Source organism: Pinus tabuliformis, chromosome 7, assembly GCF_031772625.1.
Source record: "Pinus tabuliformis cultivar Carrire ecotype Pingquan chromosome 7, CPIR1, whole genome shotgun sequence".
Lineage (NCBI taxonomy): Eukaryota > Viridiplantae > Streptophyta > Pinopsida > Pinales > Pinaceae > Pinus > Pinus tabuliformis.
In genome coordinates this window covers 689,714,206-689,735,580 of record NC_142293.1, presented here as the reverse complement: position 1 = coordinate 689,735,580, position 21,375 = coordinate 689,714,206, and positions in this window count along the sequence as shown.

Here is a 21,375-nt window from a genome sequence, read left to right as displayed (position 1 = left end):
CCTCCTCCTCGTCGACGTCCTCCTCTAACTGCCCTCCTCCTCCTCACCCCCCCTCCTCCTCCTCCTCGACGTCCTCCTCCTCCCCTCTCCTATGCGTCTGCCTACACCCTCCTCCTTGACCTCTACTCCTCCCCCCGTCCTCCTCCTCCTCTACCTGCCCTCCACCTCCACCACTGCCTCCTCCTCCTCCTCCTCCACCTCCCCCCTCTTCCTCCTCCTCCTCCTTTTCTACCTCCTCCTCTTCCTCCCCCTCCTCTGCATCCGCCCCTCTCGTCCTCCTCTGTTTAGCCCCTCTCATCCCCCCTCCTCCCCCTCTGCCTCCCCTCTGCTCGAGCACTGCCTCCTCCTCCTCCTCCTCCTCTACCTCACCCACTTCCTCCTCCTCCCCACCTACAATCCTGCCTCCTTCCCTCTCCTCCTCCTCTGCCTCCGCGCCCTCCTCCTCCTCCTTTTCTTACCTCCCCTCCTCCTCCCTCCTCTGCCCCCTCCTCCTCCTCGTCCTACTCCCCCCAGCTGCCTCCTCCTCCCCCTTCCTCCCCCTCCCTCCTCCCCTCTACCTGCCCGCCTCCTCCTCCTCCTCTTCCTCTACCTCCCCCCCTCCTCCTCTTCCTCCTCCACCTCTACCTCCCCACCACATCCTCCTCCTTGCCCCCTCCTCCTCCTCTGCCTCTACCTCCCCCCAACCTCCTCCTCTTCCTCCTCTATCTCCCTCCTGCGTCCATCTCCCTCCTCATCTTCCTCCCCCACCTCGCTCCCTCCCTCCTCCCCCTTCCTCCTTCGCCTCTACCTCCTCCTCCTCCACCTCCTCCTCCTCCTCCTCCTCTTCCTCCTCCTCTGCCTCTGCCTTCGCCCCATCTACCTCGTCCTGCCCCTCTGCCTCCACCTCCCCACTCCCGCCTCTGCCTCCACCCTCGCCTCTGCTCTGCATCCCCTCCCCTCCTCTTTTCCCGTTGCCTCCTTTGTCATCTCCTCCCCTTCAACCTGTCGCTCCTCCCCTGTTGGCTCCTCCACCACCCTCTCTATCCTCCCCCTCCTCTGCTGCCACCTCCCGCCCCTCCTGCTCCGCCTCCTCCCACTTCCCCTCTGCCTCCTGCGCCTTCCTTGCCTCCATCTGAAACCGTGCAATGTCCTCCCCTACCACCCACATCTCTCTCACCATTGCATCCTCCTCCTCTGCACATATCACCCCAACTTCCTTCCTCCACTCTCTTCCCCACTCACTCCCCTTTGTCTCTCCCCTTTCTCCCCTCCCTTTCCCTCTCTCTATCCCTCTCTCCCCACTCCCTCCCCTTTATCTCTCCCCTTTCTCCCTTCCCCTCTCCCCCTTTCCCTCTGCCCCATTGCCTCCTTCATTAATTTCCCTCTACCTGACCCACTCCATCCCTCCCTCTTTATACTCCCACTCCTTCCCTCTTACACTCCTGCCTACCATCCACCCATCTACCATTCATCTCTTCCCACCACCATTTCCCTCCCTCACTCCCTTTCCCACATCAAATCTTTCATAATATCTACAACACATTATACTATTAACTCAAATAATGTTAATGGAGAAGTACATTTTTTCATAATTATACTCAAAAAATATCTTTCATAATATCTACGACATCGTTGGAAATTAAATTGCAATGTAAACGGAGAAGTACATTTTTTCCTGGCCATACGTCTTTGACGCCCTTAAAAGCTGGACCCAAGAAGAGTTTATGACAAAAACAAGAAGTGCCTAAGTTTACAACGTCCCATTTATACATTGAAGGATGTAAGTTTACAACGTCCCAATTATACACTCAAGGATGTAAGTTGCTCATATTCATGGTGTAGCTAGTCTCAGATTTGTACAGCAAACCTGAAGAAAAATATAAATGAAAACATATAACATAGAAAGAGATTGGTACAGATAACCTGACACTCTAAACTGCATGTTCCTAACATAGAAAGAGAAATTTCAGTGGTTTTAAGCCGGGCATATCGTTGGATACTTTAATTTGAACGTTCAAAGAAATAGTAACACAAAGCAACGATCAACACAAATTTTAGGAATAAGATAAACGCATAGAAGTAGCAACACAAAGCAACAGTAAACACAGAAAAATTATGGAGTAAAAGTAATATAGAAAGGTGAGAAACACAGGTGAACATACTGAAAATATGATATGGTACACATAAGTATTATACTTGTTATTGTTATTATAGAAAAAAGTATGACTCGGAATTGCGTATCTATTTACCTGTTATGATTGATGGAGTGCCTGACCAACTCCTTATCACAATTCTCAAAGGATGAAAGTATGCAGCAGCAGCTACCTGGGTATACAAACAAAATATAATAACACATCAAAAATCAATTAATATTACACGAAAATTTCGAAACAAACTATCAAAAAACACAAAACATATGTTTCCTTCCATGAAATCTCAGTGGAGAAAAGTTTAGCATACTAAGAATGAAATCATACCAGATTCTTCCATAGAAGAAAACCTTGTCTCCATGCATCCAAAGCTTTCGGATAGCCTCTGAGCAACATAAACCACAGAGCAACTGTAGACATCACCTATATAAAAACACAACAAATATATACAGACATCGACCATCCACACGACCACCCTACAGTTTAGAGTGCCAAAGATATGAGAGGAATGAAATGAATGCTTTAAAACTGTATGTGGTTTTATAGACAAATGAGGCACTCATCTGTTACCGTTCGTAGGAAATTTAAAATCAGTTACCGTAACTTCCAAACTATTCTGCACTTCAGAATAACAAGAAAGGCATTCTGCACGTCGTAAGAACAAGAAAGGCAAGTTTGATAAGGATGTGGCGTGACGGTTTTTTAGGCATGCGCAGGGACCACATAATCGATGTGCTTAATGGAAAAAAGGAGATCCAAATCTCTAGGGAGGTTACATCGTTATTGGCCTTTTTGGCGTTACATGCACAACGCAACGGTTACTTCAGAAATTTGAAAATTTGATTGGCATTTCAAACTGGCCAGGTATTCTGCCCGTCGGAATTGATTATGTCATGGAGTTGTTGGTCGGAGGTCAATTTTGACGGCGATCAACCTGAAATAGCGTTTTTGAGACATACGCAGGGAGGGACCAGGGACCACGGAACCATATGCGTTTCATGGACGTGTTAACAGATGATGGTACTCGAGAAAAGCAGATCCAATCTGCAGGGAAGTTATGTCGACGTTGCCCTATTTCGCAGGGATTACATTGGAGCTGTAGTGAAATATTGTAGATAATCCTCCTGAATATTTATACGGTGATGCATATGAATCGTTTTATTTATGTGCTTCATTTTTCTTTCCCTTTTAAGTATGCCCCTTTTCCTTTTGATTTAGGCAATGTTATTGGGATTCAATCGTAATACTGTTATATTCTATTTTTATGGATATATAAATTGAATTTAATCATTAAAATAACACTTAAACTAAACCACTAAATAACATCTAAACGAGACTAAAATTTACTTTGATATTCCCTTTACCTATAAATGTTAATTTAATTGTGAATTAACAAATCATTGAGATCTATAAATTTTAATTTAATTGTGAACTAGCAAATTATTGACATTTCTTTCATCATGGTACATAATTGCTATTAAGACTAAGTATAATATATAACCCATCAACTAGAAAATTAGAGCTCACCAAAATGATTGAAATATAATAATATGTGAAATATCCTCAAAAACCATATGCTTGTGTAGGTGGAGGACTAATGCAAGAAGGATAGAATGTTCAAATCTATATCTTATAGTTTGACGAAAAAAACGATGCAGATCTATGTACGCATGCATTGGAGGATGACGTGCTCACAGGTGTTCTATATTACAGTGCTCGCTGCATTCAAGTGTTCATTTTTGTCTATAGGGCGAGATAGCCTGATGATGAAATTTTTGATCAATTCAGCACACCAAGGACAATTGGGTATGCAGACACCCTACTTGATTGATGTTCAAGCCACATGAGATGTCATGGGAAGATGGCGAACGATCAATAATTAAATCAATCCTTTCGTCCACCCCCCTTCACTTACTGTCCTTGCTATCAACAACACGATTCAAACATGCACTGGTGAAGCCCAACATATTTCAAATCTATTTCATTACCCTTAACATAAGTTGCATGCCATGGTAGGATTCTATTATAAGTGAACTTCTCCTCTAAAATCCATGTGTCCTTTGTAACACATTTACATGTTGTGGAAAATTAAATGTGTTGTCTTTTTTACGTATGCCTTACAGTTGTGAGCTAGAATGAAAAGTCCCCCAATGGTAAGAAATTGCTTGATTAACCAATCTATTTCTTTTGTCACATAGAATGGTAAATGTGATTATACTTCTACAGTACATTATCAATAACAACTCTGCATACTGAGGACAAGAGACTCGGGTAATAAGACTAAGCATGGTTTTCCTAATAAGAGTAAATATTTATAAGCTCATTCCCTAGCTTCCAAATTTAATTTAAATGGCATAGCTTTCTTTTATCACAAGTGAAAGCAATCAAGGGGAGGAATTTTTCATGAAAATAATTCAGGAAATACATCAACTAAAAATAGATTTGAAATTATTATCGTTATGAAGTTAAGATTACAGAATTGCATGAGTGAACTCTTTCTAACTAAATGACTTTGTACATTGGAAGACTATGTAGACTGAATATGGTAGTTGAAAAAAAAACCATGGAAAATACCTATTAGTAGTGGAAGGTATTGTTTGTATTGATGAATATTGCACATTTTTTATTCGGTACACTGAATGTGTGAAAAAAAATACCAAAACATGTTGATAAATATGCCATGATTTCCTTGATGACAACGATATTTTTTTGAGAGTAGTCTGCATACTTATTTAAGTAGTCAAAACAGGTTTAATGGACTTGGGGGAACTTTGTGTATAACAAACCACAGAGAAGAATGTGTACAATGTATACGAATTATTTTGTTTTATGCATAAAATAGAAGGATAGGAATACTTTATCTTCGAAGTTGCAAATTTACGTTATGTTGAAAGGAGATATTCATGATGTGAATATATGTATAATTAATAAGTACAATAGACATTAATATATGGACAATTAATAAGTTTCCAAAAAGTAAAGGTTTTGTTAAAATTATAAATTCCTCTCTATTTCTTCCTAAGTAAAAATAAGAAAATTATATTGGGACGTATTACATTCTTCACACAAACAAGCCTTTAGGGACCTAAAGTGTCTCTAGAGAGCTAAATATGGCCAAGAAATAAAATATGTGAGCATTTAAAATAGTAAGTTGCAATACTCTACATAACTCAAATATTGAAATTTTTCTTACAAACAAAGTAGAAAGGAGAATCATGGTAAATTGGGAGGTTCAAAAATTAAATACAATTGGTGGAATTACTTTTAGGAATTTGTTAAGATATATTTACAAATAAAACCCCAATAACTGCTACTACTCACTTGCTACGAACTTGGATTTTTTAGAACAAGAAGGTATGACTAATTGAACCATACATTGGGTTAATGAACAATTGTGATTTTGAATATTTATGCAAATACATGGTCCCGCCATAACTATAAAATTGTAATTTAGGATCATCCAAAGCTTGCCATCACCTAAGGCAAACCAGTTGCTTAATGTGATTAAAATGACTTAACTGTATTCTATGCTTAACATAAGATCCTCAATTATCTTAATGAGTGCAAGATGCATTCATGGCCACTGGCTCAAGTGCTAAGAAGCCCTACAAAACTGTAGTGCAAAAGGTACGCCACAAGAAACGTGACGTTCCGATGATGCCATTTTAGATGCTCGGAACATTTCCTACCATGTTAAGAATTCATAGAGGTTTAAATCCTTGGACGTCTGGTGCAATGCTAGAGCCACGAATAGGCATGAAGAAAATATGGTGATTTCAAGTTTTAATTTCTGAGGATTGTGAATAGGGAATTTAGGACCCAATTTGCCATATAAATGATACGAAGATCGATGGATAGGTGTTGTATACCATTTTGTTAATATATTTGAAAGGTATAGATTGGATTAAAGGCACAACACACAGTGTGAGATGACAAGTTGAGATGATCTTTTTTATTTATCTGTGGTTAGTACTTATCAATTTTAGAGAACCATAGCCTCATGATTATTTCTTAAACAGGAAACGAGAATTCTCTAAAGTTATAAAAGTAGTTATAAGTGCTACAGGTAAATCATGACCATGAAAAAAAAATATCGAGAGAATGAATGATACTAAAATAAACTATCAAAGGATTTTATTAATGAAGGGAGTTGTTCCTTTTCTACTAAATAAAAATAAATACTTTCCAAATACATCAAATCCAATTCTTGGGTGATAGAATCACAACATGGATAAAATCACTTCCACCTGCTTTATTTTAAGTGATTGTGTGTGTCTACACCAACCTTATAATAATTTACTATGAGCGATGACGTTGGGTTTTCACGCTTTAGGAATGGTTATTTTTATTGGTAAATTTAAAGCTAAATAGACACCTTCCCAAGTAGGTTGATGGATAAAATCCCATTAAGGGTTGTTGTTTCCCTTTCAGTCCCCAATACCACCTTTTTCTTGGCTCTATTCGCCGATATGGAGCGTTTAAAATAATTTGGCGCGGGATAATGGTTATCCTATCTTGGTGTCAGGGAGAAAAATGTCAATATCTACCTTATTTGAGAAAAAGAAACTTGTTTGGACATGCCATGCCAAAGTATCAAATTGTTATCGCTCACTTCTCAAATAAGGATAAAGAGCGTCTTCAATACCTTAAAGCATTCAAATTGCATTCCATCCTTAAAATAATAATCTTATTCATCTCGGGTAATCCTAATACTAGTAAAGGTATTATGAAATTATTAGTTTCTTTCTGGTTGAAAAAGTAATAAGAATGCGGGTGTTCTTCAGGCTGCTGACAACTATCCAAAGGTAGGCAAGCGAGTGAAGTTACCAGAATTGTAGAAAGAAAATGGCAACTTGTTGTGAGTGGTTATTCCCGTGCCTTCTCATGTAATTTGGATAACACTTATCCTTACTTGCACATAGACAAGTCACACTAGGAAAATATCACTCATCTTATCTTCTCCTGTCTCATTTTCTCCTTGTGTTGAGGTTAAATGGTGTCTATTCGATTAGCAGTTCTTTGATATAAATACCCCTCCTACCCATACATTGGTATCAAATTTCATCCACTTCGGTGCTAAAACCATGTTGGAGGTATTTTTCTTTAAATTTCCTATGAATTCTTGCATAGAGGGAGATATTGCAAGGTGTTGCGGTCGTTTAGTAAGGGAGGCTGAGAAATGTCCCTGAGGCCATCATCGCAAAAATTCCTAACTCGAAAGAGGACAGCGAGGCGTTGTCAAACATATAGAGTCCTAATGGTGAGGTTGAGTCATGTGTGGAGACTCACAATCTAGAAGAGGCTACAATGAAAATGTTGTCTATGCTCACAATGGTGACTCTCGCACAACCTTTTCTATGATGGCTTGCTCATATGAGGAAATTCCCATGATCTTTCTATTTGGTGTTTCTAGTATGGTTTAAGGTATACTGGCTCACTTCACTTTAAATTCTTGTCAACTCTCCTTGATTTCATAAATATTCTCCTCATTCTTTGTCACAGCGAGAAATCATGACAACTTATGAATTAATTTGAGGGGTATAACCAATGAATTTTTTCCCCGAAGCCATTCTGGTGCATCATATGGGAGACATGATAAGCATATTTAATAACATAATCACCGCATAAGCCAACCTTCTATCCCCCTTTTAAAATCTTCTTCAAAATTATTGTACATGGTTTGGGTGAAGAGGATTGAGGGTTTTCTAATGTTAATTGTTGAAGATGCTTCCTGCCCCATTTAAATTTAAATAATGAATTGAGAAGGAGTTTCACCGAAATCCATTCGTAATTAGGTAAAAATTATTGTACTAGGTTTGGGCGATTGGGAAATTTGGTCTGTTAAGGATTTTTATCAATTCGTTGAATTCTCGAAGATATACGACACCCAATTTAAATAATGAATTGAGGAAGTGCATTAATCGAAGTCAATTCAAAATTAACTTAACCGTCTGAACACCCAATGAAGAAAAATTAGTGAAATGTTTTGGTCAGATTAGCAATACAATATGATGTATCTGGAGACATGAAATTTTCTCCACTCGTAATGGAATGCTTCAAATGTTTGGTGATGTGCATCTATGGAATGATATCCTTCAAACATCTAAGATATAGGATGCATCCATTAAATTTTGTGAGAGTTGTTGACTTTATACACTATCCGTTGTGGCTACATTTTGTGGTAGAATTAAAAGTAATACACGAAATAACAACAATTCACTTGTGAATTAAATTCCATAAGTGGAAATGCAAAATTGGTCATTGTTATTTTTTTTCCTAATTATTAAGTGTTGTAAATTATGTAGAAGGTGAATTTTTTATTTCATTATATGTTCCCCGAAACTTAAGTTATCGTTAAATTTTCTTATGAGGGCACAAGGACTATATACCATGAGCCATGAGGTAAAAGTGGTTTAAACTACTTTACATGATAGACCTTGTTCATATTTGAACTTGATAAATGAACAAATTGTAGTGTATGATTATTGGATTCAAAGTTTGGATGAGAGATTCTAGTGATGTGGTCATCATGGGGAATAGATAGACATATAATGGAATGCTTGGAATGTTTGGTGATGTGCATCTGTGGAATGATCTCCTTCAAAGATCTAGCATATAGGATGCATCCATTAAATTTTGTGAGAGTTGTTGACTTTATACACTATCCGTTATGGCTACATTTTCTGGTAGAATTAAAAGTAATACATGAAATAACAGCAATTCACATGTGAATTAAATTCCATAAGTAGAAATGCAAAATTGGTCACTGTTATATTTTTCCTAATTATTAAGTGTTGTAAATTATGTAGAAGGTGAATTTTTTATTTCATTATATGTTCCCCGAAACTTAAGTTATCGTTAAATTCTCTTATGAGGGCACAAGGACTATATACCATGAGCCATGAGGTAAAAGTGGTTTAAAATACTTTACATGATAGACCTTGTTCATATTTGAACTTGATAAATGAACAAATTGTAGTGTATGATTATTGGATTCAAAGTTTGGATGAGAGATTCCAATGATGTGGTCATCATGGGAATAGATAGACATGGGAGTGTTGAAAAGAGTAATGGGGAATAAAGAAAGTTGAATACTATGTGTAATTTTGTACCAATAGGTCTCTTCTGCCATACTATCAACATATTACTTTACTCATATTAAGATTAAAATTATGAGTTGCATGATTTCCATGCAAGGACATACCTTAACTAGAATGTAGATGATACTTATAAGAGATCTTAATGGAAGAAATGTTGAACTCTTATGAGGTAAATGGAGAACGGAAAAGATAAAATGACAAGTACAATTTCCATAGATAATGGAAAACACAAAGAAAGATTTCAAATAAAAGTATATATATGGACATAAAGACATTGATGGTTAATTAAGTGGGTTCCAACCTAAAACAAATTCTAAAAGTTTTACTCATGAAAGACGGGTCTTGGTATGACGTATGAGACTATGTAATTTTATTATTGTGACAATTGGTGCATGTACATGTAATGATGCAATTCATTTTTGGTATTGTTTTGGATGAGTCATTTAATTCACCCTTAGTAGGAAAATGCTCCAAATATACACTATTGGAGGGGCCTAAGCCTTACCAGGTTATTATTCATATATTCAAAAGAAATATGTGTAATGAATTGAACATGCATATTTTGGAACCTACAGGTTTCCTTGAGGGAATAAACATCTTAATAGTTATAACTAAAGTAGATAAGAGGCATAAATTATATTCCAATCTAGATGGAACTAGGGTCAGAATTGGTGAAGGAAATGCACAAATGCAATACACCTCATTGTATGCATGTTGGAAAAGACATCAATAAATTATAACTCTAATAAGAAGGTTAATGGGATTGACACCAAAATTAATATAGTGTAAATACATAATGGGAGTGTAAAACCAACTCTTGTTACTTCTCGATCAATAGTAGAAAGACAATATTAAGCTTAAGAGAACATTCTTAAAGGTTCAATCAAATGTGGATATGTAGAAATTTGTAACTTAGAGATTGCAACCCGAAACTAGACAACATTAATGTACATATGCATCGTGATACATATCGAGTTGTTTTAATATCTCATAGAGAGGAACCTTTCACAAATGTACTTACAGTAGGATTATTGAAGATCTTACAACTATACTTTTTGAGGAAAGTGATAAGGGAATAATGATCAATGCATTTCTACGTAGCATAGGAGGAGGAGTGATGTGAGGTAAAAAAGGAGGAGGAGGAGGAGGAGGAGGAGGTTGGCGGCAAGTAGAGGTGGAGGAGGAGGAGAGGGGGAGGAGGAGGAGGGGGTGGAGGTAGAGGAGTAGCAGGAGGAGAAGGAGTGGGATAAGGGGGAGTTGGAGGGTGAGGTGGTGGAGGAAGAGGAGGAGGAGGTGGTGGTGGTGGGGGGTAGGAGGATGTGGGGATGGGAGAAGTGGATAAGGAGTAGGAGGAGTGGGGGTGGGGAGGCAAAGGCGAAGGAGGAGGGGGGGTAGTGGCGAGGTAAAGGCGAAGGAGGAGGAGGAGAGCAGGCGGGGAGGTAGAGGCGAAGGAGGAGGAGGTGGGACGAGGCAAAGGACTCTACCTCCCTGCCTCCCCCCTCCTCCTCCTCCTCCTCCCCCTACCCCCCTCGACCTCCGTCCCCACCTATGCCCCCCCCCGTCCTCCTCTTTTCCACTTGCCTCCATCATTGTCTCCTCTGCTTCCTCCTACTCCTCCTCCCCTCCTCCTACCATTTTCACCACCTCCACGGCCCCCTCTGCCTACCCCCACCCCCTCCTCCCCCTCCCTTGCTGCCTCCTCCCCACCCTCTTGCTCTGCCTCCTTTGCCTCCATCTCCAACCATGCTGCCTCCTCCCCTCCCACCTATGCCTCTTCACTGTTGCATCCTCCTCCTCCTCTACACATATCACCCCACCTTGCTTCCTCTCACTCTCTTCGCCACTCCCTCCCCTTTGTCTTTCCCCTTTCTCCACCTTCCTCTTCCTTTCCCTCTCCTCCATTACCTCCTTCATTAATTTCCCTCTACCCGACCCACTTCCCGACCCACTTCATCCCTCCCTCTTGCACTCTGAGGCCTGCCATCCACCCCTCTACCCTTCATCTCTTCCCACCACCATTTCTCTCCCTCACTCCCTTTTCCACATAAAATCTTTTATAATATCTACAACACAGTATACTATTGTACTCAAATAATGTTTAAAAAAAAACATTATATTGTTACAATAAATAAAGTTCACAAATCTAATAAACAAATATGTCATCACCTATGAGGCTCTTTTGTAAAATAAATGAATATCGTTTTACAATATATTTAATTTTATATTATAATTATTATTTAGTTAGATTTTTTGTTTAATAATATTAGAATATTTATATAAAATAAGAAAATACTAATAACATAACACATACTCCCAGAAAATAAATATATTTTAATGGTTTTCGAATTCTAAATATTAAAAAATAAAATATATAATATAATGAAAATATTATGTAATAGTATATTCAATAATGAATAAAATAATTGGTTTAATAAAATATCTGTAATATATAAAACAATAAAACACATTAAAAATTAAAATTAAAAGACATAAATGATAATATATTTAAAAACAATTATCATTGTCGCTGTAATATTACAAAACACTCATTTTAAAATATCATCCCTAATATATCATCACGAATTAATTTTTTTATATAAATATGGAAATATTTATTTTATAAAACGTTTAACCTAAAATAAACTAATTTGTAAAATGTTTTAAAAATCTACATAATTCATAGTTATTATGTATATAATTTTGTTACTTTCTTTTTATATAACTTTGCGGTGGACACAATATTTTCACGTTGAAAATCTTAGCATTTAACACGTGCCTTTGTACATCGACGTCTATATAATTCTACTTCCATGACAAAATATGACTGCATTACATTTGAAATGGTTTATCATAAGCAACTACGTGTTAATTAATTTGAGACAATCCATGGAGACACTTGATTTTATTTGGCGCTGGATGTATGGTTTTGTTTAACATTCTGTCGCTAAGGAAACTACAAGAAGTAAAGATGTTTACAAGTAAAAAATGATGTTACAAGTAAATTCATTTTTTAGATGACTGTCGGTATATCCACCCACGTAAGCGCTGCCCATAACAATTCAAAATGTAGAACTTCTTCGATCCTTGTTTAACAGGTAAGTCGTTCTCAGATTAACTTAATTGACTTATTCCTATATATTAAACCCTATCAGCAGTTCTGAATATGATTATTTCTTTACCCTAAACGGTTGCTATTAAATTAAATTGCAAGGTGAACGGCCATAGGGCTTTGACGCTCTTAGAAGCTGGACTCGAGAATAGTTTGTGACAAAAGCAAGAAGTGCCTAAGTTTACAACGTCCCATTTATACACTCATATTCATGGACGTAGCTAGTATCAGATTTGTACAGCAAAACTGAGAAACCCTGAAAACATATGGATGCGATAACCCTGACACTCTAAACTGCATGTTCCTAACATAGAAAGCGAAATTTGAGTGGGTTTTAAGCCCGGCATAACGTTGGATATTTTAATTTGAACGTTCATAGAAATAGTAACACAAAGCAACGATCAACACAGAATTTTAGGAATAAAATAAACGCATTGAAGTAGCAACAGAAAGCAACAGTGAACACAGAAAAATTGAGGAATAAAAGAAATAGAGAAATTTGAGAAACACAGGCGAACCTGCGAAGTATTATATTTGTTATTTACCTATTTATGATGGAGTGTCCAAGAATGAGTCTCCAAGGATGAAAGTATGCAACCGCGGCTACTAATAACACATCAAAAATCAATTAAGATTACACGAAAAAAACAAACTACCAAAAAAACAAAAAAATGTCTAAAAGCTTCCATAGAAGAAATGGCTAAAAGGTTCGTCTCCATGCATCCAAAGCTTCGTCTCCCAGAGCAACATAAACCACAAATATATACAGACAAACATGTGCATCGACCATCCACACGACCAACCTACAGTTCGGAGTGCCAAAGATATCAGAGGAATGAAATGAATGCTTTAAAACTGTATGTGGTTTCATCGGGTAAATAAGGATAAAATAACCGTTACATCATCCACCCGTTCCTAGGAAATTTAAAATCAGTTACCGGAACTTCCAAACTATTCTGCACGTCGGAATAACAAGAATGGCAAGTTTGATAAGGATGTGTGTGTGATGAATGAAACTACTTTTGTGTGACGGTTTTTGACCAATCTGCACGGAAGTTAGGTCGACATTGCCCCATTTCGCAGGGATTAGATTGGAGCTGTAGTGAAATTATTTTAGATAATTCTCCGAATATTTATACGGTGATGCATATGAATCTTCATTTTTCTTTCCTTTTTAAGCATGCCCCTTTTCCTTTTGATTTTGGCAATATTATTGCGAATCAATCGTAATAATGTTATACTCCTTTTTATAGATATATAAATTCAATTTAATGACTAAAATAACACTTAAACTAAAGTACTAAATAACATCTAAACTAAACTAAAATTTACTTTGATATTCCCTTTACCTATGAATGTTAATTTAATTGTGAATTAACAAATCATTCACATCTATTAATTTTAATTTAATTGTGAACTAGCAAATTTCTTTCAACATGGCACATAATTGGTTTTGAGACTAATTATAAATATAAACACATCAACTAGAAAATTAGAGCTCACCAAAATTATTGAAAATATAATAATATGTGAAATATCCTCAACAAACCATATGCTTGTGTAGATGGAGGACTAATGAAACAAGGTTAGAATTTCCAAATCTATATCTTATAGTTTGATGCTCTTTCAGCAAACCATTCAGATCCATTTAACCTTCTCACCAAACTATCTCATTTTCCAAATCTTAAACTAGAGTGAAGATGGAAGTTAGAGTTGTTCATTCATCAAAGATGAACTTCACAACACTTTGATACCATCATTAATGTGAATTACCTCATATACTACATAGTTACCCCTTAACATAAGTACAAAAGAAGACTAACACGACCACCCATATATATGTAAGAACAATCAATTATCAGTTAGCTTTTCTCCATATAAAACATGCTAACATTTCTTATATATAATATATATCCATCTGATAGATAAGGGATTCTTTTCAAAAAATTAACAAACATTGTCCAATAGTAAACTAATGTTTTCTAAATTAAAATATGAAAACCCCAATATACATATTTCAAAATTCCTATTTAATTAAAAACTAGCCTAATATTGCCAAACATAAGGATATTTATGAGGTCAAGGTCTTTGTATATTTTTGAGGTAGAGGTCTTTGTACATGTAGAAATAATATTAAAAGTAATTACAAACTCCCTTTCATGTGGAGTTAGAAGTTAAATATCTTTCTATGTATATTTTTTAGCAAAATGACATAAAGTGTTATTGTAATATAAAATGTAGAACTTACAATATTTATATCTTTTTGATGTGGAAAATTTATTGTTCAATAAGTCAACATTTTATCAAGTTACATTCACATTTTGAAAAGATTGGCCCAAAAAAAAACATATACTAGTTGGGAGAAATGATAGTGACTAATTAACCTACATTCATTTCTTGTGCATGTCTATAGTGTTTCCACTTTTTCTTTTGGTCTATCAAAGTGATTTTTTTTTTTAAATATTTCATAGTACATACCTACACAAATTCCATTGGGGTGATGGAAGGATTTAACACAACTACACAAAATATTGGTAAATAAAAGAATTTTCATTGCTATTTTATATGATTTTCCTGAGATTCATATGACACTAAAAACTCTCCTTCAATATTTACTTCAACAACTTCAAATTTCTTACTATAATCATAAATCACAACAAGTGAAAAATAAATGTAATTATAAATGTTCATCTCTTTTTAAATGTGCACTACATAAACATAATGATCAGTAGAGGATCAACCAAATCCACTTCTAAGGATTTTTTTTCTTAAACCAAAACAAAAATAGAGAATCGAGAACTTCAAAATATTGCCTTTTGTTGTTACACAAGACATAAATATTTCAAAAATTCTACAATCAAAGTAATTAGAATGTGTCTCCAGAGAATTGAAAGGACTGAGCTTGAGGAAAAATTATTCGCCTAACTACTTGAGCTAGGATCATTTGACCCACTTTTCATATCCTTTTTTCTTGAGATTCATATGACACCAAGAAATGTCATGTCTACATGAATAACTTCTAATTCCTTACTATAATCATAAATCATAACAAGTGGAAAATAAATTATATTATAAATGTTCATATTTTTTTTTTATGAACTGCATAAACTTAATCATCACTAGATGACCAACCAAATCCACTTGTAAGATTTTTCTTTTCTCTTCTTAAATTAAAAAAAAAAAAATTAGAGAATTGGTAACGTTGAAACATTAGCTTAGACTATTACACAAGATATAACTATTTCAAAAATTCTACTAGCAAACCAAGTAGAACATGCCTCTAGAGAATTGAAGGCACTCTACTAGAGAAATCAAGTCTTCACCTAACTACTTGAGCTATGATCATTTGACCCAATTTTAATGTTCTGTTTTCAACCAAAGAGTTATGGGAGAACCCAATAGAATTCATTTATATGACTTTCTTTCACAATTTTTGCCAGGTATAGCATGTCTCCACAGATTTGAATCCACCACAGCTAGAAAGACAATATGTGCCTCTATTGCTTGAGCTAAACTCCTTCGACACCCAATTGCCATATTCTTGCCAAGATTTTGATACATATTTTCCTAGAAAAAATAGATATTAACGTTTAGTAAGGAAACGATGGTATCACATTATGTCACCAATTCTAGTTAAGATAAACTTAAGCCAACTACACAACCAAATAATTATTTTAAAATATACAAGCTACGTAACTTTGCACAAATTAAAGATAATAATATTTATATTGTAAATTTGCAATGACTTTAGTGATGCCATGGTAGTCCATTATATATTACAAAGATTCAATCATTAACGCCTATAGAAAAAGTGATTATGTTTCTTGTAATAATAGAGGATATATATAGTTCACACCTTAGCATTGAGGAAATTTAAACATTTGTTGCATACATATAATGTTAAAGTCAGCATATTAAATTATTATTATTATTATTATTATTATTATTATATTATTATTATTATTATATATTATTATTATTATATTATTATCATTATTAATATATAATAATAATGTAACACTCCTCCATTGTATCTAAAACTTTGCTAACCTAAGTTAAGAAAAGCTAGTCTCATGTGTAACAAGGAAAGTAAATACTTTATTATTAAATAAAATAATTTAATCACTTGGAAAACTGAGACAACAAGAGATGAGATTCTTGCCAAATCCCATTGGTGAATGGGTGGTAAGGGTAATTGTTTCATGATAAGACTTCCAGATCAAATTCTAGATAAGCTTATTAGATTGGGTATAAATATTCATTAAACCACTTATTTGGCGAAAGATGCTAATTTTAAGGAAAACATAAAAGGCATGCGAGAGAGAAAAGCTAGGTTTTATCAGCAAAAGTCTCACAAGAGAGAAAGGCGAGATTTTCTGGGAAAGGGATAGGCAAATGGATAAAAAGATCAATAAAAGTGGGATGCTTCTAATGGAAACCATATCATGAAAGAGCGTACTAAAATCTCATTGAAGTGATCAACACGAGGCAGTTGATCTATTGAAAGAAATATCATCTTAAGGGTGAACTAGAAAAGGACAGTTCTAGGTTGGGCATTAGTGATCGATTTTCCCAGTGACATTCTCTCAGATAATCTAGTTCCCATGGGATGTTCTGCACATTCACTCCTTACCCTTTATGTTGTCAATTTATTTAGCATATCAGAGAATTTCTTGATTTTTCCTTGCTGTGAGATGATTATATATGAATACATCTGACAATTATATACATAAATGTGAACCAAGTTAAATTTAGTGAAGGAACATAATATGTGGCCTTTATGCAATAATTTTTATGTTGTCACATCTTTGAACTTTTGTGATATCTCTGTTTTTAAGATGGTGAATAGTTATGCTTGAGATAATATATATATATAATTAAGGTCTAAGGCTTGAAATGTATAACTTATGGTTTAGGTTATCTATGCTATGTATCATGCATTATCGAGTGAATTGTATCTACTGAGGCTTGCATAACATAAGATATATGTCAGTATTCTTTCAACTATGCCTGTAGGATTATGACAATGATTGATTCTTCCCGTATAGGATCATGTTGAATGCCCATGATTGATTCTTCCCTCTGAGTAGTAATGTATGCACAATAACTATTGAAGCGTTTATTCATGTTGTAGTAAATAAATATATAATGGAACCTAAAGGTCCACGTCATGGATCAATTAAAGCAAAGTAGTTAGTTAGTGGTGTGGTGCCTAAGGGGTATGTGAGAAATGGTATTGGAGCTCTAAGTTCAAACATTTTGGCCTATGGGTCAATCCACCTCTATAAGATATAAATGAGTTGTTATTAGGTTCTATTACAATGAGTTTCTAGAGTAGTGCCTTAAGCTATTAGAATTCATAACCGTTGAAATTAAATTTTAAAATGATTTATTGGAGGCAGGTGTTGAAGTGATAACACACACACACACATATATGTTATCTAATATATATGTATGTTATATATATATATATATATATATATATATATATATATATATATATATTATATATATATATATATATATATACTATATAAATATATATATATTATAATGAAATCGAAGATAAGGTTGAACTAGGGTTGTGTAAAAAGATGGATTTTTGTATGGCTAAAGGTGGTACTTTAGTGAGTGGAAACTTCTATATTTCTTGTCAAAGCATGTAACAAATTGTGTTTCAAATTGCATAAAGGGATAAATTAAAGGATGAAGAAGTTTTTCCTTTTGACCAAACCTTCATCTTATCTAAATTACACAATACCACGAGTCAAATAATTACAAAATATCATGAGTCATGTCAAGCAAGAGTGTTATGGATGTAGACAGCAAATAACATTTTGTGCCACCCCGTATTCATATAAGATCCTTGTTTAATACATTTTCTCATGTTCATATACACAAATATTCTTTAGTTATTAGAATTAATTCTCATATGAATCTGTATATTTTCAGTTTACACAGTACAACTAAAAGTGAAATCCTAATAACCAAATCGACATTAACAGATACTAGTTCTGTTTTTGATTTCAATATCTAAATTTACGATGTCCATCGAGGCACGAAGAAAATGTTGGGCCAATAACTTGTTTTTGGAAATTGATTTCTTCGGAGGGATACCTCGAATATCATTCAGTCCACACATTGAATCCCTTTCTCTTGATACGACTAGTCATCCATTCTGTGGTCTCATTGAATATAGCAGAAGCCATAATATTTTTATTCTTGATTCTTTAATATCAAGTTCCTTGATCAATTATTTAGAAAGATAAATCACAAGTGTCACTTAAGACAATGCATCAATACTTTAGCAACAAGGACTTCCTGAATTAGTGACAGTAGATGAGTGCATTAGCTTGTCTTGTGAACTCTAGAATAGATTAACAAATATATGTGCCATATCTACATGGCCATGAATGATGCCCAAATAAATCATATGGTTTTGACTCCATAGAATTCACTTGGGGACTCCTACTTGTCTCCATGTTACATAGATATACGATACGCCATAGAGACATTGAAAAAGTACATAGAGACTCTCCACATTCCTTGTGAGTCCCACCTTGTCTCACAGTTCTTAGAGAATTGGAATAATTCGAGATGGTAGGATCGAAGAAAATGAAGAATATTGTAGGAAACTTGTAAAAATGAATAATTGATGATATTTCCTCAAGTCCCTCCATTGTAGTGGTAGTTGTATCTGTTGCTATTGTCGTAACTATTGCAAAAATTAAATCAGAGATGCCAAGAGAATTCACTCGTAAGAGAGTTTTTCTTTCAGATAAATACATTATTGGGATCATATTTGTTGAAAGGGTTTGTGCTTCCTACCCGACATCATGAAGATGGTTTGAAACCCTTATAGTTGTTACCAGAATTCACTATTCCTTTCCCTTGGTTGAGGCAATTAGCGGATGAAGGAGGGAGCCTGGGTGAGGTAATACCTAAAAAACATGTAAATCAAGGTATAAAATAAAAATATGTTTAAATGCTGGATTTAAAGCACAAGATGCTAGATTTAAAGCCGAAAATATTTTTTCAAATTGATTAACTGAGGAAAATCATCTGTTTCCCTTTCCAATCAGTAACGCCACAATTATGAAACCAGCTCACAAAAAGATAGAAAAGATAGATCAACACCTTAGAAATAATCCTCTTCGAGGGGGAAACCTTATTTACATTACAAAAATGAAAATTTCTTAGATGATTTCAAATGAAAAACCTCCTTCTATATTATAGGATTCTAGGGGGTCACAATATAACCAAGTCAACCTAACAATAATAATATAAAGGGACAAAAATAACAATAGAGGGATTCTATGGGCACAACAATCATACAATATGGGGACAATAGAGGCACAACAATAATAATAAGGGATATAACGACAATAGCAATTGGCGAATCACTAAGATTACAAGGACCTAACATGCGCCTCTCCTTAAAAAAGTGTTATCCCCTCAACGCTTGAGTAGTTCTGGATTTCTTGGATAAAATTCTCGTCCTCCCATGTGGAATCTTCAGTGGATAAGTTCTTCCACTTGATGAGATATTTCAAAATTGATCGATTTCGTAGCTATCGAGTTCTTGTTTCTATGACTACTTCCGGTTCCATATAATTTTTCCTTCCTCGTCAATTTCTGGCATAATTGTTTGAACTGGGAGATTGTTAGCCTATAACCTTCTTTAAACAATGAAACATGGAAATCTTGGTGCACTCGAGAAGCTGTAGGAAGTTCTAATTTGTATGCCATAGTACCAATCTTTTGCAACACCTTGTACAGACCATAATACTTTGTGATAATTTACTATCCTTCTTAGCTTGCTTGAGGGACATATGTTTTTAACGGTTGCAACAGTAGGAGTCCCAATCACCTACATCAAAACTTATTTCGCTACGATGTTGATCTACCTATTGTTTCATTCTTTTTCTGCGCAACATGAGGTTATCCTTTAAGAGTTCGAGAACTTGTTGTTGATGCTCGATGTGATGTTCCACTACTTGAACCTTAGAATTTTCTCTTAATAAGATGTTATGGATGGTGGATGATATCCATAAAGTGCCATAAATGGGTAATTTTTTGCTGCAGTATAGAAGGAAGTGTTATACTACCATTCAGCAAGAGGCAACCATTTGACCCATTGTGTCTCTTTATCAGATAGAAAGCAACGAAGATATCCTTCAAACAATTTGTTTACTATCTCAGTTTTTCCCATCAAACTGAGGATGATAAGATGAGCTATGAGCTAATTGAGTGCCGAGACAAGAAAATAATTCTGTCCAAAAGTTTTAGTGAAATGGGATCTTTGTCACTTACAATAATTGTTTGGTTTCCATGTAGCTTTTTGAATTGTTTCCATAAATGCAATAGAAGTTGTACTAGCTTTAAATGGATGTGATAATGCACAAAATTATGCATTCTTGGTAAGTCCGTCAACTACCACCATGATGACACTCTTTCCTTTAGACTTGGGTAAGCTGTGAAAAATCCATTGAAACCTCCTCGCAACAAATTGGTTTGGAATGGATAAAGGTTGTAATAGACTTGGGGTCTTAATTGTTTCAACTTTATTTTGTTGGCAAACCAAAACATTTTGCCAGAAACTTTTTGAATATCCGATTTAAGGCCATCCCAAAATAAATCCTTCTTAACCCTGTGGTATTTTTTTAAATATCCTAAGTTCCCTTCCTAAGGGAGAAGTGTGTAATTCATAAGCATCTTTTGTTTGAGTTGGGAATCTTACATAGGTTTAAGTGATCTTCGTACCATAATGAATTATTTTTCTATCTAAGTGTATGAGATGTACTGGAATCTTGTTGTAATTTTCGAATGAGTGCCCACACTTCTTCATCATTCTTCCATTCCTCCCTTGCTTCGTTTATCTAATCTGGTCAGATAATAGAAATGGCACACAACAATGCTTCCACATCCTCATCCTTTCCTTGAGAGTGCATCTGCCACAACATTTTGCTTCCCTTTTTTGTAGATGATTTCAAAGTCATAACCCAACATCTTTGTGACCCATTTTTGTTGCTCTTCA